The sequence below is a fragment of the Paroedura picta genome, chromosome 14 (assembly GCF_049243985.1).
Source record: "Paroedura picta isolate Pp20150507F chromosome 14, Ppicta_v3.0, whole genome shotgun sequence".
Lineage (NCBI taxonomy): Eukaryota > Metazoa > Chordata > Lepidosauria > Squamata > Gekkonidae > Paroedura > Paroedura picta.
In genome coordinates, this window is record NC_135382.1 from 16,345,505 (window position 1) to 16,369,711 (window position 24,207).

The following is a 24,207-nucleotide window of genomic DNA, read 5'->3' on the forward strand; positions in this document are numbered from 1 at the left end:
AGAAATTGGATCCAAAAGACTCCAAGAAATGTATGATTTCAAAGATTTAAAGCTCTTTCATCCCAAAGGCTCAGTGGATGCTAAAAAGAATAATTCCACTGCACAACAGAAGAATATTTAATCATATTCACCAATGTTTCCATGTCCTATCCACAGTCAGTTCTTTGCCCTAAAGGGCAGTCAAAGCAAGCAGTTGATCTCAGAGGTCACAATAAGGAAGTAGCCTCTAAGTTTGGAAACTTACTATCAATATTCTCTGACTAGAAATACCAAAGACAAATCAAGCCATCTATCAGCTGCACTTGCTAGAAGCCTATTATGAAGAAGAAATATGATCAGTTTAAAACCAACAGTGGCAGCAATTTATTATAACAGTATTTTATTTTCAGTGAGAAATATCAAAAAGGAAGGAAGGAAGGAAGGAAGGAAGGAAGGAAGGAAGGAAGGAAGGAAGGAAGGAAGGAAGGAAGGAAGGAAGGAAGGGTTATTCAAGAAAATTAAAAAAACTGTTATACATTATGCATGTAGTGGTTAAACACCTAAGGGACTGTGTAATGCCCAATGCTCCATGCAGTGCATTATGCTCTGCAAACTTAAATGGATTGGTGATTCCCAGCCCATGAGAAGTGCTCTTGGCCTCAACCAGGGCCAGGGCCTTCTCAGTCCTGGCCCCGATCTGCTGGAATGAGCTCTCGGGAGAGCTGAGGGCCCTGTCAGAGCTGTCACAATTCCGCAGGGCTGTAAAATGGAGCTCTTCCACCAGGTGTTTGGTTGAGGCCAGGTGGTGGGACATCATCTGGGTCCCTCCTCTCAAACACCCCACCGAGATCTGTACAAATCCTGCAATCACAAAATTCTGATCGAGGGAATGAATGGTTGTGAGCATGGATGCAATCCATCCAATATTGGTGATAAACACCAATGAAAAGCCAAGAGAACATTATTTGGCCTCCCCTACCACCCCAGGGTCTCCTCCTACATCTTCCCTCTTATGGGGAATCAATAAGCAATGACTCAGAGCAGGATATTTATTGTTAGTAGTTTTTACTCTATTTATGTGTTTTATTGGTTTTATTTATAATGTTGTATGCTGCCCTGAGATGACTAGTTAAAGAGTGGTGGCCTATAAATATAAACAAACAAACAAGACTTGCCATGTAAAGGATGGAAGACAGGCGTTTGCATTTGTGCAGACCTTTTGTTTACATGGGGCAAAATCCCAGGACCTGAATGCAATTGTCATGCAGCCCAAATTGTGGTGCACCTGTCACAAGAGTGTTGTGCTTTCCAGGGAGATGTGACAGAGCTCTTTCAACTCACCCCGGCTGTGATTGAATGGATTGAAAATTTAGATATTAATATTTAGGGGAATTGCCCAATCTGTCTGCATAACCATTGTATCAACTTGACTATGTATTTTACATCATCATCATCATCATCATCATCATCACCATTATATCCTTCCTGGGTATAATTCTGCCATACAATAAAGGAACAATAACCCAGTTACATTGTCAAACACCCCCTTCCCCAAGGAGCACTGGATGGGGAAGAATTCCTATCCTGTCTCTGTAGCTCAGTGGAAGTTAAAAAATAGAGTACAAAAGGTTATCACAGCAGAACAATTGGTATACATTACTGAGAACTGGTCAAAAAGACTGAGCTCAGATCCCAGCTCAGGTATTGGGTTTCTTGAGCACCTTTGGTCCGCTCACTGCATGACAGAGTTGCTATTCGATTAAAAGGGCAAGTTCTGAGTTGGAATGAACACCCTGCCCTCCCCAGAGGTAAAAGCAGGCAAAAAGAATTGGTGTTGCCATGAAAGATATTTATTGCTCCAAGATAACATTGCCTACCTTTTTCAGCTACAGTATCTTCAGGGAAATCTGCTAGTCCTTCAATAGGTTTAGAGCCAAAATGCAAGAATATTGGTAGATACGGATAATCCTTTAATTAAATATGGTTGGTAGCCATTGATGGACGTTCGCTCCATAAAGCGATCTAAACTTTTAGCCATGGCTATGTTCACGAGCAGAGAATTCCGCAAATTGTTTGTTGAGTGAAGAAGTGATTTCCTTTTGACTGTTCTGACGCCCGTGTTCTTGCTACTCACTTTCTCCACTCCATGTCAAATACTATAAACCAGGGTGACCAAACTGTGGCTCTCCAGGAGTCCATGGATTACCATGAGCCCCCTGCCAGTTTGGCTGACCCTACTAGTGACAGGTTTTATTTTCCTGGGCTCCAAGATCACTGCAGATGGGGACTGCAGCAAAGAAATTAAAAGACGCTTGCTCCTGGGGAGGAAAGCTATGGCAAATCTAGACAGCATCCTAAAAAGCAGAGACATCACCCTGCCAACAAAAGTGCGTTTAGTCAAGGCTATGGTATTCCCAGTTGCAATGTATGGCTGCGAAAGTTGGACTATAAGGAAGGCCGAGCGCCAAAGAATTGAGGCTTTTGAACTCTGGTGCTGGAGAAGATTTTTGCGAGTCCCTTGGACTGCAAGGCGAACAAACCGGTCAGTCCTAGAGGAGATCAGCCCTGACTGCTCCTTAGAAGGCCAGATCCTGAAGATGAAACTCAGATACTTTGGCCACCTCATGAGAAGGAAGGACTCCCTGGAGAAGAGCCTAATGCTGGGAGCGATCGAGGGCAAAAGAAGAAGGGGACGACAGAGAATGAGATGGCTGGATGGAGTCACTGAAGCAGTAGGTGCAAACTTAAATGGACTCCGGGGAATGGAAGAGGACAGGAAGGCCTGGAGGATCATCGTCCATGGGGTCGCGATGGGTCGGACACGACTTCGCACCTAACAACAACAACAACTAGAAACCTATATCATGTCTTAGCATTCTTAACTGAAAAGTCTCCAGAACCCTCAGCCTCTCCTCAAGGGGAAGGTGCTCCAACCTCTTGGTTATCTTTGTTGCCCTCCTCTGTACATTTTCCAGCTCTACAATATACTTTTTGAGACACTGTAAACTTTTTGAGGAACTGTACAAAGTACTTCTACTGCAAGCTCTATTCAAAGCCTTTATAATATGCCTGTTTTATTTTCTGCGCTTTTCTTAAGAACCCCCAGAAAGGGTCAAACTATGTGCCACAAGCAGAACGGGGAAAGAGTAGCTCCGACATTCCCTGTGCACCCTTTCCCCAAGCCAAAACGGAACTCAGGGACAATGTTTGCGGTATGTGTGTCCTCTGCATGATTCAGCTTAGGAAAATGGTGTAATCCCACTCAGTATCAGGCCCCTCTGGTGCTTCAAAAAAGGAAATTGCTAGGAAATTACAGGTACAGTGTTGTGACTGTACAGCTGCCGACAACAGAGCTTGAGGTCCAAGGCAGGATCAGAACTCTGAAATTGCATCAGCCAATGTGCAGCTAGATCCTGACCTCAGGATCTCGTCAGTTTAAACTGAAACTGATCTATAGTGCATGCTAGCGAGAAGATTCCCTTGTTTGTACATGTATATAAGTTGGGCAGAGTTGTTGGGGTTCTTTGGTTCAGTTTTTGCTTTTCTGTATCGGTATGCTGGGGTCACAATACAGAGTTTAAATGAACTCCCAATGTCCTGGTCTCTGAACCCATGGATTTACCATACAGAGCATTTCCGCACCTGTTAAATGTAGTAAAATGCTTACCTAATGTAGTCATTATATTCTGGCCCCTCCATATGATGTCGCCAACATCCAACATCTGGGGAGTAACCAGCTTGCTATATCCTCCATTTTAAAGCATGAGTTTGGGAATCGCATAAAGTAGATTCCCCAACCTATTTAGCGCTAGCAACTGGAGAGCAACCAGCAGGCAACCAGCAGAGGGAAGGCATGGAGGCTCCAATGTGCTAAAGGCACCTGCTTCATCCCACCATCTGACCACCTCCCTCTCCCTTGTTCCTGGGGACAGGAATTTCTTTTTAAAAATGGCTAACTTCCTGGAGCAACAAATAGGTGGACAAGCATGCAGGCAATGCCAGAAATAAAAATTTTTTTTTTCAAAGTTGTAACACAAAGCATACCTCTCTAAAATCCCCCCCCCCCAATATCAGGAAGGAGATTAATTTTAAAAATATCAAAGGACTTGTGATCAAAGGCGTTCAAAAAGCACTATGCATCTATGATTCTATGCATGGGTGTTACAACTGCGAAATATTATTAAAAAGAAATTAGCAGGCATCGCGGGACTTTTAAAACGTGGAGAAAGGAGATTGGTTGTCTGGATTGATTGACAGGTAGACGCAAGTCACGTATAAGGTGTGTTGCTCTCTTCCGCCATTTCCAGCAGCAGATGTAGAGGGTAAGACACGTGAAATGAAGGCAGACAAAAGCAAGACAGCAAAAAGGTGAGGCGGGGCTAGGAGGCACAATATGATTTGACGCTATACCATTCAGCTGGCGTAATGCTATTTTTACTGATGTGCGGAAGTTGCCACAGTATGACTGTCAGGCCCTGTGGAGACTTTGTATAACTTAAAACATGTAGTTGGGCCCTTTTAAAAACCCCATTTGGTACCTATTATGGACACTCCTATGCTGTAGCTAATGAGATTCAACATGAAATGTTTATAAGCCAGAAAAACATCTTAGTTGCTGGTTCGTTGGACAGGTTACTATAGAACAGCTGAGTGGAGCACATGCCACAGTGGGGAAAGGGGAAGAAGTAATTTTAGAAATCTTTAATATGGAGTCAGTACAGAAAGGATGCTTAAACAAAAACCTTGGGGGTGAGAACAGGAGTGTTCCAAGTAACATGAGAATCCTTGTTTTCATCCAGAGAACATCAGAGGGTATGAAATATCTCTGTTAGTATATGCACAGTCATTCATAACCCCCCCCCCCCCAAAACACGCTCTGCAGAACGACTCTCGGTTCCTTACAGGATCATAAAATGGAGGATCGTGTTACGGGCAAGAATGAAGGAGTGGATCCGGTCAAAGTTTCCAAATCTTCTGAAGATTGTAACTGATTTCGCCCTCCCTTTGAACCCAGTGGGATATAAAGCGCCGAACATGACCCTTATGCGCAGCAATTGGGTACATTTCAATTTCTTCCTTGGTCCGGCATACAAAATAATTCTGTTATTTAACGCTGGAAATAATACAAGATGGTTTCCCCCCCCCAGAGATGTTATAAGCTTATTAAAGGGAAAAGAAGACTTTCAGTGCCAGTCATAGTGAACCAATTTTCTTTACTCTTTTAGAAAGGCTTCCTTTATGGCTCTTACAAACATGATGTGTTCCCTTTTGATTTCCCAGCTCAATGCACGAGGCTGCTGAGAATGTGCTTTCACAAAGGTCTCTAAAAATATCTCACTAGAAATAAGGGGTTGATGTTTCCTGCTTTGAGTTTTGAAAATAATACCAAAAATGCCTTTCTGAGTGTGCCAGAAAGGGGGCGGCGGTAGGGGGGGGGAATGCCACGGACAGGAGGAACTAGTGAACTGTGACCATCTACTTAGGATGTGTATGCGCACACGTATGAAAACTGGAAGGAACTAGAGCAGGGGTCGTCAAACTGCGGCCCTCCAGATGTCCATGGACTACAATTCCCAGGAGCCCCTGCCAGCGAATGCTGGCAGGGGCTCCTGGGAATTGTAGTCCATGGACATCTGGAGGGCCGCAGTTTGACTACCCCTGAACTAGAGCATTAGACCAGAAGAGACGTTTGGAATAAAACTATTTTCCGTTTCCAATTGAGAACTGTAAAAAAAAAAAGAAAAAAAAATCTGGAATGGACAAAAAACACCCTTCCCCTAAATCTGAAAAATGTATGTTTGGGTTGCTGTCAGATCTTTCTGCAGGTTGTGATTTCTTCGTTATGGGATTTGCACAGAAGTCAGTCCTGCCATGTTCCAATTGGTATGCAAAGGATTGCATCTACAGAATTCTAAACAACTCTTAGGATGTATGGAACATTCTAGAAACAGCAGAATAAATGTAGATATTTCGGGAAGAAGCCATTTAACAACGAACTGGCTCAACGTGTGTTCAGGACAAGTGATAGTTGTTAACAGAGAAGGCTTCTGCGGTCACATTTCCTGCTGTTATGAAAAAATACTGGCCGAAGGGAAAGCCTGAACTTGCGCTGTTGGCAGGTAAAAGTCAAAATCTTCACACTGTGCATATCTACAAAACATTAGATAAGAGCCAGTATGCTGTACTGGTTAAAGAGCAGTGGAGAACCAGGTTTGATCCCACACTCCTCCACATGCAGCCAGCTGCCAGTCACCGTTCTCTTAGAACTGTTCTTACAGAGCAGTTCTCACAGAACTCTCTCAGCCCCACCTACTTCACGGGGTATATGGAGAGGAAAGGCAGGCGATTGCAAGCTGCTTTGGGACTCTTCTGCATAGTGAAAAGCGGGGTATAAAAACCCTGCTCTTCTTCTTCTTCAGTTGCTGTACATGCGACCACTTCACCTTTCTTGCATTTTCAGGGCTAGAACATGAAGAGGAGACACCCGACAGCAGCAGTTTTTGCTCATTTCAGCTGTTGTCATTTTGACAAGAACTCCCTGGTCTTTCCAATGTGTGCTCCTGCTCGAAAGCAGCAAAGCAGATCTGGGAGTGGTGTGTGTGTAAGCACAGCGGCTTCACGGCTCCACAAAACTCCAGCTCTCTTTCCTCTTGTATAAGTTTAAGCTGCTCGCTGTGTGTAAAGATAGCAGAGCTCCTTCAAGCTTCCCGTGAAACAGAAAGGGGGAAAATGCTATTTGTTGCCCAGGCCTGTTCTTTAAGCATGTGCTGAATTCTCCCGCTGAAATCAACAATGTAGAAGCCCTGAGTTTGGACCGGGAGCCGCCGTGCGTGGGGGACTGTCCCGCCTGCTTTTTCTTTGAGACTCGTCCTCTGTTGCAGGAACAAAATCAAGCTAAGCTTGCATAATTGTGATGTAAATAAAACACTAAGATCAGAAATTCTATCAACATCATTGTTATATAAGATCACTGCCATATGAAGAAGAAGAGCTGGTTTTTCATGACCCAAAGGAATCCCAAACACCTTTTTCCTTCCTCTCCCCACAACAGACACCTGTGAAGTAGCTGGGACGGAGAGAGCTCTAGGAGAGCTGTACTGCAAGAGCAGATCTAAGAGAACTGATTGACCAAGGACATCCAGCAAGCTGCATGTGAGTGAGGAGTGGGGAATCATACCCTATTATCCAGATTTGAGTACCCCTGCTCTTTAGCTACTATGCCACACTGGCTCTTAAGACTTATCACAAGTACAGATTGCAACAATAAAGGATTCTCTTGATTCAGAACCCTCGAAGGCAGCTCCAACATGCAGGTTGACCCAGCTGCAAAAGAAGCACAGAGTCTATCCCAGCCAATGAGATGTGCCCACAGAGAGGCATTATCTTTACAAAGCAGCCCAGTCTATTCGCTGCTAGGACCATGTTCACTCCTGATTAAATCCCACTGATTTCAACAGGTTTTGCTTCCAGGGATTTTTCGTCAGGCAGCTGCCTTGCTTGTAGCAGTCCTAGGCAGGCGAAGAACCTACGCCCACCCTTCAAGAAAACCCATCTTAACTGCCTTTCACTGCACCTACCACATCTTAAAGTCAATTACAATTTTAAAAAACGTGAATTAACAGAGGCGCATTTCTCACCCCGGAAAGAGGGGGAAAAAAATATTGGTTCTGTGTCCCGATTACGATTTAAAACAAAAAGCAACAAACAGCACCTTGGCTAACTGAGAATCCCCTTCTGGGAATGGCGATTCTTTTTCCTGAACGGAATCCGGATGAGGTCATGCCATTTGAGAGAGACCAAAATGCTACATGGGGAGTGCAGATATCCTGGCCCTCCTCTGGACCTCTGTAGCAGCATTTAAACTAGGTCAATAGAACTGCTTCACTGGCAGCTTTCGCTCTAAAAGTGCCGGGCTCTTAATAAGCCGCGACATTAATATGCAGTATTTCACGTTAACACTCAACTGAAACAAATCTGACTTTGCAGCATGTGTCAAGTGATTAATGGTGAGAATGTCCCCCCCCCCCTTTTTGTTTTCTTCTGACAAAGGAAGGGCTGAGGCATGAGCTTTGTGCGTTTTGGACACCCCAGAGCGGATGGTCCAGGCCTTCGAGGTTGTTCTTATTTGGGTCCTTCAGACCCCATTTGCAGATCTGATGTCTTGTTTTCTATGACTGGGATCTCTCCCCCCCGCCCCTCCCTACAGTTACTGCCTTCAAAGTTTGTCAAAGAGCAGGCACTGTTTGGGGAAACTGCACATTTCAGCAAACGCCTGGGTCTCTTGCCGTTACAAGGTCTCTAGGGCCCGTTGCTAAAATGGGACGGAGTTTTGGGGAAATGGGAGCACATCGTGAACACCGGCACAAAGCCCCGCTTGGAAGGCAAAGAGGACACTGAGAAAGAATGCCTGTGAAGGACATTTGCAAGGGGAAAAAAAGTTTCCAAATCGATTGTACGAGCAATCAGAGTTATTGGCAACTGTCTTGAACGCGCAAAGTGAAAGGAAGCTTTTGGTGTGAGTCTCTAGCACCATTTCCCTTCAGCGCTCTTCTGTAAAGACAGCCACACTGTCTAAATCCCACCAAACTAAATTCTGCGTAAGTGTACAAAAGAGGACAGAGATGCTTAGCCATACATTCGGAACAAGTTCTTTGATGCAAATAAAATTGTAAAAAAGAAAAGAAAAGCAGCAGTGAACGAAGACTTTAGAACGGCAGGAAGCCTTTACAAAACTACATTCGTCTGATGAATGTAAAAGAATGCAACAGACAGATAACTTACGGAGCATATCCCTTACCTTTCGTGTTATCACTGGGCAGGAATCTTTTTTGGTAAGAACCTACAGGCATCGGCTTTAGTCCTGCATTAAAGACAAAATCAATCTCGGTTTAGAAAAGAGTTATTGCGCTTGGCCAATAAATCCCAAAACAGAACCTGAAACGGGAGGCCGTTCAAACAAGTACCAGCAGCCAAACACCTTTTAGCTCCCCGAGAACAACATCGATTGCAGATATTTCATTTGACAAACCAACGTCTCTTGCACTGCAACAAATCTATCCCCAGCTAGTCTCCGATTATTCTCCCATACTCAGAGTCACAAAATGCACACGATTCTCAAGGATCATTTAACCTTGCTGCCTGCTGACCCGGAGCACCAATCACTTCTTACCCGCTCCGGAAGGAACTTGCTCACAAGTTTGGGAATGTTTGCAGCTAACAGAAGGTCAGTTTCAGCAACATTCTGCCACATAGATAGATGCAACCCAAAGCAGCCTAAAGCTATTTCTAAAAGGTGGAAGGTGGTCCAAACTCATTTCGAAAACGCTTTGGAACAATTTACTCTTCTACAGGCGGCTCCAGGGATGGGCGCCTGTGCATGTGTGTCATGATCTGCCAGTTATATAATCAGCAAAGTATCAAAAGTGGCCGAGAAAACACCGTGGTGTGGAAGCCTCAAGATTAAACGAATAACCACTTGTCATAACCATCGCAAATCTTCCACTTGCGAGATGCATTACAGCGCTGTTAGGAATGTGCACGCACACATGCACGCACATGCACACACAGCGGCCGTGAGGAACAGCAGGCCCGAAGCCCTTTGCCCTGGCCAATAAAAGTCGAACTTACCTTGTATATCAAAAACAGGCTCAGTGAAACTAATGCTGTGAGAAATCCCAAACCTTTTCTCCCTTGCTGTCCCGCTTCGTGCGAGCTTTCCCCGTTCTGCTGCCCTCTGCTGGCAACGGGGGTCTTCCACAACACATCAACGCAACGTGTAAATCACCAGAGGAGAAGGCTATCATACAGTACAGTACGGATGTTGACCCCCCATCTCTCCCCCTCCCTCTTTCCATGCTTTCATGGCCAACCAATCAGGCCACGCTACACACCCGGGTCATATATGCAGCCGTCCAGAGACAGAGGTCAACCCCCCGGTTCTCTTGGCTCGGCTCCTGCAGCTGCTCCGTATGGAAAAACTGCCTTTGCAGAACACATCGGGCTGCACCGCTCCTAATTCAAACCGTGAGGATTTTAAAACTGCAAAATGATCGCTGCCAAGGTTTGCAGGCGCATCACAACCACAAGGGCAGAACTTGCCGAACGGGTGCCAGGACCCTGGGAGAACAGAAAGGCTGGTCAGTGTGTGTGTGGGGGTGTGTGTGGGGGGGGGACCTGACAGCTCACATTTTGTGACACTGGGAGGCAATTTTTTGGCAAAAGGTTTGACCGGCATGTAAGGTTGCCGACCTCCAAGACCTTCAGTCAACAGAGATCAGCTCCTATGGAGGAGATATTATTTATTGCTCGACTTCTTTACAGCAGAGGCCCAAGTTGGATGATGGAATGCAAGTGCATTGCAAGAGACATCTGACAAGCAATGCAATGGAACCAGCGTTATGGAATTAGAAACCGTGCTAGAAAAGGGGTCTGGTGGGGCCTGGTAGGCCAAGGAACACAGCAAATGGAATTTCAGGAGCAGGACCCAGGGCGGCGGGGGCAGGATCACACCTGCAACTTATAGATGACACTTCTCTTTCTCAGTGGCTGTTTTCATAACGAGAATCTCCAACAGTGAGCTGTCACACACTAATAGGGAAGTGGAAGGCTTTCTACCTCAGTCATAATGTGATTCTATTACGGTCACCGAAAATTTAGCAACATGCAAAGTTCCTTATTTGTCTTCACCTCTAAATAACCAAGAAGGCTGACCTTCTAGGGCAGGGGTAGTCAAACTGCGGCCCTCCAGATGTCCATGGACTACAATTCCCATGAGCCCCTGCCAGCATTTGCTGGCAGGGGCTCATGGGAATTGTAGTCCATGGACATCTGGAGGGTCGCAGTTTGACTACCCCTGTTCTAGGGAGTCAGAGTGATCATTAAGCAAAGGAAGCAGGGCTGGTTTATCCATGTATGTAGTGGGTGCTACGTATGTAGTGCGTGCTACGGGACCTGCACCTTTCCCCTCTTTAAGAGCACTTGGAGTGACACCCATTTCCAATGTGAGGGTCCCCCTCCGCCCCCAGTCTGGCTGCTTCCACCGCAATTGTACTCTGCTAGGCCCCTGTGAATCCTCAAACTGGCTCTGCAAATCTTTAAGCTACTGAAAGGAAGAAATCAGTTCAGCTGTCAAATCTGAAGATCCAGGGCGATCCAAAAGAATATGATCTACAGAGTCCATTCGGTTCATACCAGGTCTGCTTCGGGGGGTGGGGGGGATCATCTTTGGCATTGCAGCTCCTCCAAGTCCCCTCTTTCCCCCGACCTCTCCCCTCCCTAAGCACTACTCCAAACTTCTAGGAATTTTCCCAGAGAGCAGGCAACCTTCTGCTTATGGTGTCTATATCTATCCCACATGTTCCAGCTGTTTCTACACTTCCAAACATCTGGATGATCAGAAGTGACAGTGGGGCAAATGTTCGAGACCAGTGTGGGATTTGAGTCCAAAGGTCTCCTATTTTGTGCTAGTAAGTAGATAATAAAGAACCAGGTGGCTTGTGTCCACATAAACGTCTCCGGGGCATCCAAGGCTGCTGGCAAGTTTGTGGTCAGGCCATGCTGATGATCCAGAGTGAAGCCATTTTGAATCCATTTCCATTTAGAGCAATTTTAGTTGGTTGCAGACAGCTTAGGTTGGCTAAAATCAGCAAACAGACACGTGTAACAACCTGCATACTTGGCCACAAGTAAGGAACCAGCTGCTCCTCCCCCTGAGTTAGAATAAGTTCTCTTGTGGTTTCTGTGCCAGGGAGGGGGTGAAGCCTGGAACCTACTCCCACCTTAAACCATGTCCTGTGATTCCCCCCTCAGTCCTCCTCGAGCCTGCCTATTAGCACGAGTGATGTCACATCCGGTGACATATAAATGTTGGGGTTGTGGCAGGGAGGCGTGACCTGCTGACATCTCTTCCAGGACTCCTTGAAGCCTGAAAAATTATTCCAGGGGCTCCTCCATAGGCAAAAGGTTGAAAAAGTCTGATCTAAAGAGTCTTCAGCTAAGCCTGGCAGGGCCGTCACAACCACAGAGATTCCATTTGTCTGAAACCGCACAGAATCATAGAATCATAGAGTTGTTAGGGACCTCATGGGTCATCTAGTCCAACCCCCTGCACTATGCAGGACACTCACAACCTTATCGCTCACCCACTGTAACCTGCCACCCCCTTAAGCCTTCACAGAATCAGCCTCTCCATCAGATTGGCTATCCAGCCTCTGTTTAAAAATTTCCAAAGATGGAGAAGGGGCTATAGATATGTGCATTCTGATTCTCGCAGTCATTGCCCGCTGGGGAATATGCGGTGCTATCCTTGTGGCATCGGCAGTGGCCATGTACACATCCCTCAGACAGAATTTGTGATTCCTACGAAGAGCACCTCCACCAGAGCACTGCCAAGCTGCACATCTCTCATCTGTCACACACTCTCCAGCCCCCTCTTATCTTGCACCCCCCCCCCCACTGCCTGGTAGCTCTAACATCAAGCCAAAAGCTCAAACAGAACGACATCAACCACTTAACGGAGGGATAAAATAAATATTGGAGTCGGCTATTAATATTGAATGCAAGCAAATGTATCTCAATTTCAGCGGCTGTCCTCTTAGCTCTTGGATTTATAACCGGTCAAGCGTTACTACGGTGGACGTGCCGATCGTACAATGAAACAAGGATCTCTATTTATTTTTTTTGACTGAAATATGAGAGCCAGGATGAAGCCATTAAAGAAATTTAGTTACTGGAAATAAGGGGTGTTGACACCCACTTAAACGTAGCACTGAGATTGAAGAACACAAGCAGGGGAAAAAAAAAAACAGTGCCTGGGCCATTAATATTTTAAAAGCCACAGTGCTGCCGGGCGGAGCTGACAGGGAGGCCAAATTAATGCTTTTTCAAAAAGTGGACACTGCTTATTATCCATAACAGCACCCTGTTGGAGTGGTGAGCGAGAAAGAAGGTGATATTTCTCCTTTTACTCGTTATTCCCGGAGAGATCCAGGCTCTCTGCCTTGAATGCCTGCTTTGCCACTTCACATTAAGGGGTCTTGGGTACAGGGCTGCAAAAGACTCTCGCTAAAGAGCTTGCAGAATTCCTGCCGATTGGGATGGCTTCCGCACACAACGGAATGTGTAACAGAAATGGGTTACAGATAGCTGAGGCTGGTTAGGGCTCCTTTGAGTATTCTTGGTGGCAAACTCCCCCCCCCCCCCGTGCGGAAGCTTTCATGCGCTCAATTTACTAGTGGTCTTACTCAAAATAAAGCAATTCGTATTAGTTCAGAACAGTGTGATGTACACAGGGGCAGAATTTTACCTATGTTTAAATTAAAGAGTTCCCAAAGTGGGTGGTACGCCCCTTAGGGGCGGTGAAGAATCTAGGGGGCAGTGAGGAATTTTGGGACAGTAGGTTTCATTGGGAACTTTCGTCGTTCCACAGGGCCTGCAAGATGGAGCTCTTCCGCCAGGTTTATGGTTGAGGTTGGCGCGCTAAGGAAGAACTGGACCCCCCCTCCTTTTCTTTTCCTTTTAACATCATACTGACGTCTGGAGATCTATTCTCCCATATCCCCCCCGGAGGTCTTGGTTAGGGGGGATTGTTAGGGCCGTTCCGCATTCGTCCAAAATAGCACAATGGTTACTAATTGAAATCGCTACAGTTTTGCCGTTATGCACAACGTCGTTGACAATCTGCAACACTCCTGAAGGTAAAGGTAAAGTTAAAGGTATCCCCTGTCCAAGCACCGAGTCATGTCTGACCCTTGGGGTGACGCCCTCTAGAGTTTTCATGGCAGACTCAATACGGGGTGGTTTGCCAGTGCCTTCCCCAGTCATTACCGTTTACCCCCCAGCAAGCTGGGTACTCATTTTACCGACCTCGGAAGGATGGAAGGCTGAGTCAACCTTGAGCCGGTTGCTGGGATTGAACTCCCAACCTCATGGGCAAAGCTTTCAGGCGGCTGCCTTACCACTTTGCGCCACAAGAGGCTCGTTAACACTCCTGAAACCGATCCGCAAAAAGCGCTTCGTTGTAGCGCTTTCAGGGAAATCCCAAAAAGTGGATTTACCCTCCGGAAACGCTACACTCCTGCAACCAATCTGCAACACTAGCGGGAAAGTTCTGTGCGTTACCATTGTTGCGGTTTCTGCAAAGTCCCTCCCCCTGGCTCTCTCCTCTGATCTTCCGGTGAAGCGATCGCCATTTTTTTTTCTCCGAGCGAGCAGAGATCAATGCATCGGCAAGCCTTCATTTACCCAGTGAGGCTTCCCCGGCTGCAGTCCCTCTGTTTAAAGTCACCAAGCACAAGCATCACAGAGGCCCGTTTGCTGGTTTATTTTCACTTTATTTTTCACACTGTTTTCGGCCGAAAATCGCACCCGTGAGGGGGGGGGATTTTTTTTTCCACTCGGGGGCAACGATGAAACAGCAGCTCAAACATCACCTGCTAGCTGGATGGGTCTCTTCGTTGCAACGAATCAATGCATATTCGTTGCAACGGGTGTGTTTAAAAAAAAAAAACCTTCCTTAAAGGGAAAGGGGCTGTTTGGGAGCATGATAACGGCCGCCCATTGGCTGCTTGACGGCCAGGGGCGGGACACAGCTCAGCAATAGCGCTTTCTTTCTAGCGATTTTTGCCGAGACCGGAACCCTGTGGGAAACGATAGAAACGCAACTGGATTCCACTGCAAAGGCAGGTATGCATAACGACGAATTCCACTATTTAAAATGGCAATTTTTCGTTCCGCAAACAATTTGCTACATGGATCCCGGTGCGGCCCTTAGTTGTTTTAAATTCGCTGCATTGTACCTTGGATCTTTGTATGGGTATTGTGTAATTTATATATTTTTAGGAAAATTTTATTGGGGCTTTTATATGCTGTAACCCGCCATGAGCCTTTCGGGAGTGGCGGGCTAAAAACTGAATGGATGGATGGATGGATGGATGGATGGATGGATGGTTGGTGAGGAATTTGGGAGCAGTAGGGAAGCACTAGTCTAAACCTTCCTGCTGTGCTGCAATTTCCTAGCAAGAGATAATAGAATCACAGAATCACAGAATCACAGAGTTGGAAGGGGCCATACAGGCCATCTTGTAGTTTAAACCCATTACTGCGTGTCCTTTCCTCTGCAGCCAGTGGGAACAGCATCCTGCCCCCCTCCAAATGACAACTTTTCAAATACTTAAAGAGGGCTATCATGTCCCCTCTCAACCCCCTTTTCTCCAGGATGAACATTCCCAAGTCCCTCAACCTATCTTCATAGGGCTTGGTCCCTTGGCCCCAGATCATCCTCGTTGCTCTCCTCTGTACCCTTTCAATTTTATCTACGTCCTTCTTGAAGTGAGGCCTCCAGAACTGCACACAGTACTCCAGGTGTGGTCTGACCAGTGCCGTATACAATGGAACTATGATATCTTGTGATTTTGATGTGATGCCCCTGTTGATACAGCCCAAAATGGCATTTGCCTTTTTTACCGCTGCATCACACTGCCTGCTCATGTTTAGTTTACAATCCACAAGTACCCCAAGGTCTCGTTCACACACAGTGCTACCTAGAAGCGTATCCCCCATCCAGTAGGCATGCTTTTCATTTTTCTGACCCAGATGCAGAACTTTACACTTATCTTTATTAAATTGCATCTTGTTGTCATTGCCCATTTTTCCATTGTGTTCAGATCTCGTTGAACTGATGTTCCCAGGTGGCTTGCCATTGCCTGTCTCTGGGTAGTAGCAACCCTGGACTTGCTTGGGGAGGGATTTATTTGGGCTGGGAGTGGATAAAAAGCCTCATGCAAACTCAACCCCGGACGCTGGGAGTTCATTTCAGCTCTTTATTGTGACCCCAGCATGAGGATACAAGAGGCAAAACTGAACTAAAACTGAACTAAGAGAAAGCCACCAACACCCCCAATTTATATACATATATATACATATAAAACAAAATATCTTCCCTCCGGCGTGTGCTATAGGTCAGCCTCACTTTGAGCTGATTGGATCCAGCAGACAAGATCTGACTGCACACTGGCCAATCATGTTCTCAGGAGTACGATCCTGCCTTGGATCTCAAACTTGGTCCTCGACAGGACTACAGACACATCAGTATATATCTAAGTAAAAACACTTGAGTGTTTCAGTTTTTATTATATTCCCTACATTCTTTAGAACTTCTAGGTGTTCACCTCAAAGGCCATGGTTAAACAAGGGTTGAAAAGGTTTATAAGGGATGAGGTGCCATATGGACATCTCTGAATCCTATTAATTCTGATATCTGAATGATTGAGGTCATAGGCCATCTTTTTATAACCTAAGTGCATCATAAAAACTGAGATGACGACTATTTAATTTACATTACATGAATCAGGAGGATTGCTATAATCATTTTTAAAAAATATCGCATGGCAGAATGAAACAGGCAAAGGGAAATGGGAAATCAGTTCTGATTAAGAAATAGGTTGTGGATAAAAAGAAAATCAGGCAAAAATGTTAGTGTGTGCTTGCTATTTTCCTTATTGATTAAAACACTTCTTCCTTACAGCCTTAAAACATTTTTTTCCACAAGCTTTCTGCATGTATTTCTTTCCATTTTCACTGCACATGGTACTCTTTCTCTGCAGCATTCAAAGAAATTAAAAGATGCTTGTTCCTGGGGAGGAAAGCTATGGCAAATCTAGACAGCATCCTAAAAAGCAGAGACCTCACCCTGCCAACTAAAGTGCGTGTAGTCAAGGCTATGGTCTTCCCAGTTGCAATGTATGGCTGTGAATGTTGGACCATAAGGAAGGCCGAGCGTCAAAGAATTGAGGCTTTTGAACTCTGGTGCTGGAGAAGACTCTTGCGAGTCCCTTGGACCAGTGGTCCCCAACCTTTCTGAGGCTGGGGACTGGCAGGACATCGGGCCGCACCGCGTGGCCCGGCCCTGATTCCCTCTCCCCGCCCTCCTGCAGTAAGAAGCTTCCCGGGCCACAAGCTTGCGGCCTGGGAAGTTTTTTACTGTGGGGGGGGGGAGAGGGAGCCGCGGCCCGGCGCCATGGCCTTCGTGGCCCGGCACCGGGCCGCGGCCCGCAGGTTGGGGACCACTGCCTTGGACTGCAAGGCGAACAAACCGGTCAGTCCTAGAGGAGATCAGCCCTGACTGCTCCTTAGAAGGCCAAATCCTGAAGATGAAACTCAAATGCTTTGGCCACCTCATGAGAAGGAAGGACTCCCTGGAGAAGAGCCTAATGCTGGGAGCGATTGAGGGCAAAAAAAGAAGGGGACGACGGAGAATGAGGTAGCTGGATGGAGTCACTGAAGTAGTAGGTTCAAAATTAAATGGACTCTGGGGAATGGTAGAGGACAGTAAGACCTGGAGGATCATTGTCCATGGGGTCGCGATGGGTCGGACACAACTTCGCAACTAACAACAACAACAAGCAGGGTTCAAGAAAGGGTGGGAGGGCAGTCTAAAAACTGCAGAAAACAATAAGTAAGTAAGTAAACAAACAAACAATAGAATAGAATAGAATAGAATAGAATAGAATAGAATAGAATAGAATAGAATAGAATATATAAACATATACATATTTTCAGGGCCATTTCGCACCTGACAAAGAACCAGGCGATTTGTTTGCATCTCACTTTTCCCTCCATGAGCACCAGGTCAAAGGTGTGAACATCATCATATCTTGAGAGCGGCACTCTTGGGAAAGTACCCACAAAACCAGGAACAACATCCAGGATGCAGACAGTTGTTTCCTACAATGCATTCTTGTTGTTGTTTTCCATGACACATTGAAAGCCAGCTTGGCGTAGTGGCTAACAGAGGCAGCCTCTAATCTGGACAACTGGGTTGGATTCCCAACTCCTCCACATGGGTGACCTTGGGCCAGTTCTCTCAAGGCGCCCTAAGCCCCACCTGCTTCATAAGGTTCCTGTTGTGCGGAGGGGAAGGGAAGGAGATTGTAAATCAGTTTGAAACTTCTTTGAGTAGTAGAAAGCGAAGTAAAAACAGTTCCTATTATTGTTGTTGTTATTAAAAGCAATGCATGTTATGCAGCATTCTCAGTGTGGAAAGGACATGGTGTTGCAGGGCACTCAGGTATTTGGATGTGTTTGAATTGCAATCAGCAAATAAGTTGGTGAAGTCAACACCAAAGGGCTGCCGTTAAGTTGTTAAGCAGCTAAGCTGCAGCTATGTGCTCACTGGTGACACCAAGAGGTCACTACTGGGATTGCAGGGACTTCAAGCCATGTGAAGTGGAGATTTCAGAGCACTTGTGGCTGGGAAATCCCTTTGTTTAAGCTGGGGCACTACCCGTTTCCTCTTACTCAGAAAGAGAGGGATCTCTGCTAGCAACTCTGTCAGCTGATGTGTGGGGATGTGTTTGCAGTAAGGGGGCTGAGGCAGAGGAAAGTTGCTTTCCTGTAGGTAGTAATATTATATTGCACAAGATAATTCAGCGCTTTATTTTCAGTTGATATCACTGACCTTGGTGTAGAAAATTGTTTTAAGAAAGCATTTATACCTTGGCATTTCTGGAGGGCAACAGCACCCTGTTCTTAAAGACAAAAATAATGTCCACCGCAAAAACCAGACATGTCTCAATAACAATTGATGGTGAAGAGATTGAATGCGTTCAAGAATTCATTTTCCTTGGATTGCAAATTGATCAGAGTGGTGATTGCCGTATTTATGAATTTTTACCTAACATAGAAAAGCAAAGACATAAGCTTGATAACCAAAAGTAGATTAGTTTGATCTATCATATTTCCAATAGCCACTTATGGCTGTGAAAGTTGGATGATGAAAAAACTGGACAAAAGGAGAATCAATTCATTCTGAAGATTCCATGGACAGCAAAAGTCACAAACAAGGAAATACTGCAGAGCATACAGCCCGATATATCACTGGGAGGCAAAATCACAAAACTCCGGCTCACTTACTTTCGCCAGATCATGTGATCCAACTCATTGGAGAAAGCGTTTATGCTGGGATCGGTCAGTGGAAAAAGGAAACCAGGCCGACAAAGAACGCGATGGTTAGATATGATCAAAATGGACGCTGGCCAGAACATTACAAAATGAAGAGAAGTGGAGCAAGACTGAAAGTGGAGCATGGCGACAAGTTGAACCATAGGATCACCAAAAATCAGACTCAACTGAATGGCCAACAGCAGTAGCACCCTGTTTCTTTCACCATTTCCACTCCCTCTGCATTCCCCCTTCATCACCCCTCTTATGCGTCTTCTCTGTGCTTGTTTATTTCTACAGCTTTCTTTGTCCTGCATCTGCTTCTAGATGAAGGTTTGTTAATAAATGGGCTGTAACAGTTTCCTGGTTTAAAAATGCAGTACAGTATTTGCTCACGCAATAAATCTGGCTGGACTTAAACACATTCAGCAGATTTTGCAATCTGGATAAGCAGTTACGAACTTTAATGAAATTTTAAGAAGGACCTTGTTCAGTCTCCCCAGCAGTCAAACTAGGGATGATTACTTATTAAAGGCAACATGCAGGAAACATAGGGTGGCCAACCTCCAGATGGGGCCTGGAGATCACCTGGAGATTACAAGGGATCTCCAGGCAGACTTGATCAGTTTCCCTGGAGAGAATGGCTTGTTTGGAGGGCAGACTCCATAGTGGTAAACCCTTCTGAGACCCCTCTCCTTCTCAGGCTCCATCCCCAAAATCTCCAGATGTTTCGCAACCTGGAGTTGGCAGCCTTAATAGGAGGTGTTCTTGGTGTGTGGCGAATAGGAGGATGACCTCAAATAGTTTGTTATAGCAGTACATGGCAAGCCCAGGGCTAGGGATGCCACCCTCCAGGTGGGACCTGGAATTACAGCTCGTTTCCAAACTGCAGAGATCAGTCCCCCCTGGAGAAAATGGATGATCTGGAGGGTGGACTCTATGGCATTGTACCCCACTGGGATCCCTGTCCTCCCCAGGTTCCTTCCCCAAATCTTCCCCAAATCCCACCTGAACTTAGCAACCTTCCCCCCTCCCCCATCTCCTGCCAGTGGCCCCAGGGAACCTGGCAACCCCACCCAGGGCTTACGTGGGGTCTCTGCTTTCAACACTCATACAAATAAAAGAAGATGGAGCAATCAGCTGCAAATGTGGCTGAGTCCTTTATGATTAGGACACAGTGCAACATCCAGTCGTGGAATGAGTGCCTGGAAAGTTCATACTTTATGCAAAGAAACATGAGATTGTTTTGGGGAGGGAGGCTGAAATGAGAAAAACCTCTGCTTTCTGTTTTAATAAGTCCCCCACCCCCCTCTCTGTCTCTCTGAGCAGAGAATAGGCAGGAAGAAGGAAGTCAGTCAATGGCTTTCCAGGCTTAGCTCAGCTACCAGTTAAGAAATGCTAATCGGTCTAACTAGAGACAATGGGAGGGTTCAGTCCCCCATCCTCACCCCCATCAGGGAACAGAGATTTGGAGGAATTAAATACTATAGAATCTTCAGAAAGGAACTCCAGGAAGAATCTCGAGGAAAACCTGGTCAGTGGGTGGGGAAAAGAGAGGTGATATCACTCAGAGGAGCAAGGAGAAAGCTCTTTTTAGTTCTAAGTCCATTAGGTCAGACAGAACTCTTAACTGAGGTCAGGAGGAGGCAGCCTTTAACCATGAGCTAGTCTGAAGAACTGGAGGAAGCTGCAAGGTAATGGAAACTCTGTAGAGATCCATAACACCCTAAGCTAAGGAGCCTGTCCTATATTTTAACATCTGATACGGCATGTGTACAGGGAGGGATGGAAGAACTGCATTTTAACCATTTCTTTTGAATCTCTTGCTCAATCTGGTGCTGTGTGAAAAGTGTGAATTGCTTGTGAATTTTTTCTCTTTAATAATACATTATAACTTTGGATGCTGGAAATGGTTCTCTTTAACACAACAGAGTAGTTCAGACTAGCTCCCTCCTGCTAGTCATGGAATTAGCTAGTTCACCTCTCCAAGTGTTGCCAACTGGGGATATCCCTGGCAATTTGGAGGCAGATGTTTTTTTTTGGGGGGGGGGGAGAGTGGCCTTTGAGGAGGAGAAGGAGCTCAGCAGGGGTGTGATGCCACTTTCAGGTGGAGCTGAGAGTGGGTAGATTTGGGGTGGGAAGGGACCTCAGTGGAATCCAATACTATGGATTCCAACACCCTCCAAAGCAGCCAGCTTCTCCAGGGGACCGGCATCCCTACCTCCCACTCTGACGAGAGCTCCCCAGGTAACCTAGAACAGTTCCCCTGGAGAAAATGACTGCTTTGAAGGGTGGACTCTAAGGTATTATACCCAGCTGAGGTCCCCCTCCCCACCAATCCTGCCCTCTCCAGGGTTCCACTCTCAACATCTCCAGGTCTTCCCAACCCAGAGATTTCAGCTCTCCTGCTGTGTGCTCATTCTTCCAAGATAGAGCCCCAGTGATTTCAAAGGCAGAGACTGTCAGGCATGTATAACTTAACTGAATGCAATGGCCTCTCCCAATTCTTCACGTCTTGGCTGGTTTGCCCCCATAAGTCTTGAAGAAAGCAAAGCCCTTGTAGGCTAACATCTGGTCCTGCTACAGCTTGCAGCATCTTCTCTATGGAAGAATGACGTAGAATTTTCCTGGTCTTTCAAATACGTCCTCCCCCCCCCCCCAACTAACCACCAATATTTTTTCTCACTGGGGGCTATAAATCAGCACCTTCACCTGACTAAATATGCAAGGACAACCACCCCAAACCACGCTCCCTGAAAGTTAAGCAAACAGAAATCCACGGAAGATGTCTCAGAGAGCTGTGAGGTACTCGGCCTCTCTTTATCTGCTGAAAAGGAAAAGAGAAAAAATAACAGTCCAACTTGGAATTTTAAAAGGAGAACAGGAAAGAACTCGAGGCTCCGCAGAGATTCGGTTTTTATTTGCGCACAGGACGTGGCAGATTTAAAAACTGGCTTCAATTTTTTTTTTTGTCAGTATCCTTAAAGGACCTAACATCCCCCCCTCCTCTTTTTTTTCCTTTTTGGCAGGCACTTCTCGCTGGAACTTTGAGTCCAGCCAAAATAGACAATAAAACAGTCAAGAGGCAGGACGCCAAAAGGCAAGAGCAAGGAGGCCAGGGCCTCGTTCCCTTCCCTCTCCCCGAATATGATTTACACAGGAAGACATTAAAAAAAAAATGGGGGGGGGGGACTCAACGTCCTGAAATGAACTCTTCATATGTTAAAACAGCTTGCGAAGCATTAAGACCACTGAAGTTCAACATCTTTCGGTGAGCTTTTATTATTTTAAGAAAAAAACAAAAACCTGTTTTCCTTCATCCCCCCCCCTCCCAATTTGCTTTTTGAACACACCGAAAGAGCAAAGTTTTAAAGGCCCATTTCTAACTCATCAGAGTGTGGAACATGAATGCATGGTGTTTTTTTGTTGTTTTTTTTAAGATTTAACTTTTCCAGTTTACCTCCTGTGAAATGAACGGGTTGATTTCCTCTTCTTGGGTAACTGTTTTTCCTGGCATCCGCAGGAAGGAACCTGGCAGCGGGACAGAATTCGCTGCAAGTTTGCTTGGAGAAGAGGAGAGCCCTACCCGGTCAGGCCAAGGAGCCATCTAAGGCAGCCCTTGGTTTCCTGCAGCTGCCCAGGGAAAGTGAGAGGCGGGACAGAGAGGGGATGGGTCTCCCCTGCCTGGAGGAAAGGCACCTCTGGGCCTGCTGCAAGCCCATGGTCAATCAATTTCATCGATGTGCCCCTCTCAAAAGACCGCGTTAGCAGACAGGGGTGAAAGCTGCCCCCCTCCAGGAAAATCTAATTTAGGCAGATTGGCAGGGAAGAAGGGATTGTGTCAGTGCTTGGCTCTGGTGGCCCTTTTTTGCATGCCCAGGAAGAAGAAGAAGAAGAAGAAGAAGAAGAAGAAGAAGAAGAAGAAGAAGAAGAAGAAGAAGAAGAAGAAGAAGAAGAAGAAGAACAACAACAACAACAACAACAACAACAACAACAACAACAACAACAACAACAACAACAACAACAACAACAACAACAAGAGTTGGTACTTATATGCTGCTTTTCTCTACCCAAAGAAGGTTCAAAATGACTTACAATCGCCTTCCCTTTCCTCTCCCCACAACAGCACCCTGTGAGGGAGGTGAGGCTGAGAGAGCCCTGATATTACTGCTCAGTCAGAACAGCTTTATCAGTGTCGTGGCAAGCCCAAGGTCACCCAGCTGGCCGCATGTGGGGGAGTGCAGAATTGAACCCGGCTCGCCAGATTAGAAGTCCGCATTCCTAACCACTGCACCAAACTTTGGGATCCACAAAGTCCCTTCCAACTCCATTATTCTATAATTCTATGAACTGGGAAAACTGAAGCACTGACTTAATAAAACATCTTACTGACAAGTCGTTCGATGGAGGCACAAAACCAGGAAGAGGCCGTGCAACAAACTCTGTCCCATATCCACTCAGACAACGCATGCACAAGGGCTAATGACATCTGCAGGACCACTTGGGGCTTCTCTTCTTGCTCATCCCCCCCTCCCCAAGTGCGATAGATGGCATGGTGGCTGAGGGGAACCTCCATATTCAGAAGCCCTCGTCCTCTGAAGTCCAGAGCCAGGAGGCAACATCAAGGGAAGGCTTCAGCCTCTCTGGCCTCTTGTTGGCCCTCCAGAGGAACTGGTTGGCCACTGTGACCCATTATGCATGGTGGTTTTAGCGCACGTTCAGGGTGGAATGGCAGCGACTAAAATCACAGATAACGCATGGTGCCGGTTGCAACGGCCACAGCTTCGGTGCATGCTGCCGAAAAAGCCGCGTTAGCGAAACGCGGAAGAAAGCGCAGCTTCCGGGTGACCGGGGCACAACCAGAAGCGGCACCGGGTTCGTCGTGTGCATAATCGGTTACTGTGGGTTTTGCCGCCGTCGCGCTCCGTCCCGTGCATAACTGGTGTGCTTCGCGTCTTCCCCCTCCGCATTTTCCATGTGACCCGAAATCGTCGTTTCGGCAGCCATGCATAATGGGCCTATGTGAACTTTGAAAATGCTTCCAACACTACATGAACTGGCCAATGTGTTTCCCTAGAACCAAGCTGTCCACCGAAATCGAACTGAAGATTTAGTATGTGAAAAGAGCTTGAGCCTCTCATTGGCTTATGGCATTAAAGGCTTTGGGATAAATAATCCAGTGACTCCTTCTACCAGTATCATGACTGCTTAGGACCCCACTGGGTAAATGGCTGACTTCCCTGGCCAGCAGCCAGAAGATAAGCAGCAGGGGATGACTTTTCAAATAGTCTA

At 46.2% G+C, this 24,207-nt stretch overlaps 1 long non-coding RNA gene across 2 annotated transcripts in view; it reads right to left on the reverse strand.

The window, feature by feature from the left end:
• Nucleotides 1-9,737, reverse strand: part of LOC143823649 (uncharacterized) — a 72,695-nt gene extending 62,958 nt beyond the window's left edge. Inside the window, exons 1-2 of one of the 2 annotated variants that reach the window (XR_013226537.1) lie at nt 9,607-9,737; nt 8,777-8,839 (exon numbers count right to left, since the gene is read on the reverse strand). This is a non-coding gene — a long non-coding RNA (uncharacterized LOC143823649). Of the gene's footprint in view, nt 1-8,776; nt 8,840-8,956; nt 9,097-9,606 lie in introns of those variants that run through there. The other variant, XR_013226538.1, reaches the window with a different exon arrangement.
• Between the last annotated feature and the right edge of the window lie 14,470 nt (nt 9,738-24,207).